Source organism: Elaeis guineensis, chromosome 15 (assembly GCF_000442705.2).
Source record: "Elaeis guineensis isolate ETL-2024a chromosome 15, EG11, whole genome shotgun sequence".
NCBI classification, from domain to species: domain Eukaryota; kingdom Viridiplantae; phylum Streptophyta; class Magnoliopsida; order Arecales; family Arecaceae; genus Elaeis; species Elaeis guineensis.
The window spans coordinates 56,016,374-56,020,720 of record NC_026007.2 but is presented as its reverse complement, the minus strand read 5'-3'; positions in this window follow the sequence as shown (position 1 = coordinate 56,020,720).

Here is a 4,347-nt window from a genome sequence, read left to right as displayed (position 1 = left end):
CTTCTCTTCTTCTCTTTACCTCTTCTTCCTTCTCTCTCTTTTTCTTCTTTTCTTCTTCTTCTTTCTTTTTTTTTTCTTTTTTTTTTTTTTTTTTTTTTTTGACTTATGACTCTTGATTGATTGGTGTTGCCTCTTTTTTTTTCTTTTTCCTCTCTTTTTTAGGAATGGACGCCGAAGCAGCGCGGTTGCTCGCCAGGGGCATGAGGGCCCACAAGAGAAAGGACGCTGCGGCCTCTGGGTCGGCGAAGAGGGCCAGGGCGGAGGAGACGAGCTTAGCTGCGCCCGTCCAAGCGGCCCCGGCCATCGACATTCCCTCGGACACCGAGCCAACGGCCCCCCGGGCTTCCTCGAGGAGTCCGCCGACCGGGGCCCCCGCTCCGGGGTTCGCCCTACGGTGCCGCCCACCGTGGGGAAAAGAAAGAAATCGATGGTCCGGAGGGCGGGTAGCCGCCGAAATGCTGCAGACGAGTCCCTCTGCTCCGAGGAGGGATCGGAGAATCCCTTCAACGATAGGGACCTGATCAGGCGGCTGATCGACGGCTGCATTCTGTCCGACGTCGTGGAGAGGATCGACCGCGCCGATCCCGAGCAGCGGGCTTGGGACTCTTTGGGGTCCTTTCTCGAGGTAAGCAAATCTTTACTTACACGGCTACTCGGCCTTTGTTCTAATTCTCTATCCGTCCTTGCAGATTGGGCACCAGCTCTTTGCCTATATCGAGGTGGTGAGTCGCATGAGGAGGGACATCCTCGAGGTGGAGGAACGCTGCCAGGCCGAGGTCGCTCGCCTCCAAGCGAAGACGGCTGAAGTAGCCGCCCTTCAGGAGGCCCTGGAAAGAGAGAAGCAAGCCCGGGAGGAGGAGAGGCAGACCTTGGAGGAGTCGGCGAGGAAGGCGGAGGCCGAGGTCGCCCACTTGGTCGAGCAAACTCCGGTCCTGGTCTCGGAGGCCAGAGCCCTTGCGGTGGAGGAATTCAAGGCCTCCGCGGAGATGAGGGACCTGAATGTCCAGTTCGGCCAGGAGGCGTTCATCAAGGGGTTCGAGCTCTGCCAAGAGAAGGTGGCCAGCAAATTCTCCGAACTCGACCTCGGCTTCCTTGAGGAGTCTGAAGACGAGGCCGGCCCCTCGTCTGCCGCCACCGCGGTCGCAGCCCCCACGCCGAGTTCTCCACCTCCCGCCCCTGAGGTCTGAGACCTCCGATCTTTGTACTTTTACTTCGTCGCAATTTTTCTTTTCCGTTTGTCTTCTTCAAAAATCATTCAATAAAGTCGAATTCCTTGTTGTGGACGGCTTCTCCTTCCCCCTTCTCCTTCTTTCTGCTTTTCTTCTTGCAATGAGTCATTCTTTGATGCTTTTACCTTCCGATGGCAGTGTCCTGCAGAAGCACTCCCCTTTCCCCTGGGGGTCCCGCTGAAATCAACGATCCAGCGATTGAAAAAGGAGGTCCTTCACCTGACGAAGAAGTTGAAGAAGACGGAAGGCAAGCTCCGCAAATCGAGAGAAGGCCATTCTGAAGCCGCCGCTGAGGCCGCCCACTTTCGGAGTCTCCATGTGAAGGCGATCATGGATTACAGCCAGAGGAAGGCGAACTTCGCAAAGGAACTCGAGGAATGCAAGAAAAGCACCAGCGATCGAATTTTGGCTCAAGAAGCCAGGATCAGCATCCTTAAGGTGGAACTGTCAGCCGCGAAGAGGAAGATCGGCCAGCTGGAAGGAAATTCATCCTGGCTCTTGGCCCGGGTCGATGATGAATAGAAATGGTCGCAGAAGGTCTCCGACCTTCAGAAGTAGCTTCAAGACGCCGAGATGAGCCACGACGTGCAGTGGGCTGCTGGCGCAGGCAGGTGGAAGAGTATAAAGGGAGATTCCGGACGGCGGCTGACGAAGTCGTTCGTCTCCAGAGGCAGCTGGCTAACAGGGCGCAGCTTACTTCCGTCCAAGATTCCGAAGAGCTCCAAGCCCTGAGAGGCACTGTTGAGGGGATTTCTGTCTCCCTCGGGGAGAAGACAGCCGAGCTGCAACAAGTGAAGATCCAACTGGCACTTGAGCGGTGGGCCGTCGCGGATGCGGAGGTGGAGTCCGAAGTTTTGAGGAAGAGGCATCGAGAGGCGGAGGCTGAGAGCCAGCAACTTCGTCGGGCGCTCCAGGATGCGCTGCAGAAGAGGAAAGAGCTAGAAGGAGAAATAGAGAATCTGAGGCAGTCCTGGTTGAGGGACGGAATAGATAACTCTAGGTCGGAGGGAGCAGGGCCTTCTTAGAGCTCTTTTTGTCTTTCTGTCTTATCATGTAGTTACTTCTTTTTTGTCGTTTTGCCCTTCTTTCCTCGGCCTTCCTGGCTTTGTAGTGTGTATATCGAAAATGGAATAAAAAGAGCATTTTGCGTTACCTCGTCCGCGCGCTGCACTAATATCGCTGTCTGCCGAACCTTTCTTGCCATTTGACTTGCCTGGTGTAGACGTCGTTGGGAGGGGGCTTTTTCCTTTCATCTGATCTTGTTAGCTGGCCAGATTTCACCACCATTAACCCTTGCTGCAGAAGTCGTGGATGAAGCCCGACTCTCGTAGGAGTCCGGCTGAAGTCTTCCTTGTAGGCAGAACCCGGCTCCCGTAGGAGTCCGGGTGAAGTCTTCCTTGTGGGCGGAACCCGGCTCCCGTAGGAGTCCGGGTGAAGTCTTCCTTGTGGGCGGAACCCGGCTCCCGTAGGAGTCCGGTGAAGTCTTCTTTGTGGGCGGAACCCGGCTCCCGTAGTAGTCCGGGTGAAGTCTTCCTTGTGGGCGGAACCCGGCTCCCGTAGGAGTCCGGGTGAAGTCTTCCTTGTGGGCGGAACCTGGCTCCCGTAGGAGTCTGGGTGAAGTCTTTCTTTGCGTCGTGAACGGAACCCGGCTCCCGTAGGAGTCTGGGCCTTCCATTTTGCTCGAGCCGGTGTGAGGTTCTCCTCTCGTTACCAGCCTAGCCGTGGGGGCGCGTCAGGGCGCTGTAAGGTCTCTCCCCCCATCCGGTCTAAAAGAACCGAGCCTTCGACTTTGCTCATGTCAGGACGAGGTTTTCCTCCTGTTCCTGACATGGCTGTGGGGGCACATTAGGGCGTTGTAAGGCCTCTCCCCCCATCCGGTCTGAAAGAACCGGGCCTTTGACTTTGCTCATGTCAGGACGAGGTTCTCCTCCTGTTCCTGACATGACTGTGGGGGCACATTAGGGCGTTGTAAGGCCTCTCTCCCCATCCGGTCTAAAAGAACTGGGCCTTTGACTTTGCTCATGTCAGGATGAGGTTCTCCTCCTGTTCCTGACATGGCTGTGGGGGCACATTAGGGCGTTGTAAGGCCTCTCCCCCCATCCGGTCTAAAAGAACCGGACCTTTGACTTTGCTCATGTCAAGACGAGGTTCTCCTCCTGTTCCCGACATGGCTGTGGGGGCACATTAGGGCGTTGTAAGGCCTCTCCCCCCATCCGGTCTAAAAGAATCGGGCCTTTGACTTTGCTCATGTCAAGACGAGGTTCTCCTCCTATTCCTGACATGGCTGTGGGGGCACATTAGGGCGTTGTAAGGCCTCTCCCCCCATCCGGTCTAAAAAAACTGGGCCTTTGACTTTGCTCATGTCAGGACGAGGTTCTCCTCCTGTTCCTGACATGGCTTTATTTTTGGAGGGATCATATCTAGTCATAATAAATCCACGCCAGGTGGGAAGAGCACGTTAAGTAGAAAAGAAATTAGATTCAAGGTGAAATCGTAAGTGATACATTTACAATTTTCTCGCTCCTCCTTGAGGCCCTCCGGTGATGGAGTCGATGGTCCCGATGGGAGGCCGGTCCCCGGGTTGCTCCTCCCTTCTCTGCGGTTCAGGCTGTGGAAGGGCTCTTGGCCGGTCTCCTCTACCCTCAGGCCTGCGGTGGATGAATCTGTCGAGTCGACCTCGCCGAATGAGCTCCTCGATCTCGTCCTGGAGCTGGATGCATTCCTCTGTGTCGTGGCCGTGGTCGCGGTGGTAGAGGCAGAACTTGTTGGGGTTGCGCTTCCCGGGGTGTGTGCGCATCCTCTCCGGTCTAGGGAGCTGCTCCCTGACCTCCATTAATACCTGGGCCTTCAAGGCGTTGAGGGGGGCGTAGTTACGGAATCTCCCTGGTGGGGAACCCTGCCGAACCCCACGGTCCGGGCTTCTCTACCTGCGTGCCCGGGGTGGAGTATGGGTGCGCTTATGTCCAGGAGGGGATCGAGAATGCGGTCGGGCTTCCTTTGGCCTTTTCTCAACTGCGGGCTTATTACTCGAATCTCCCGCTTGCCGCTCCCTAGCTGTCTCTTCGTCCTTCATTTTGAAGGCTTCTTCCGCTCGGGCGTATCCTTCAGCCCGAGCCAG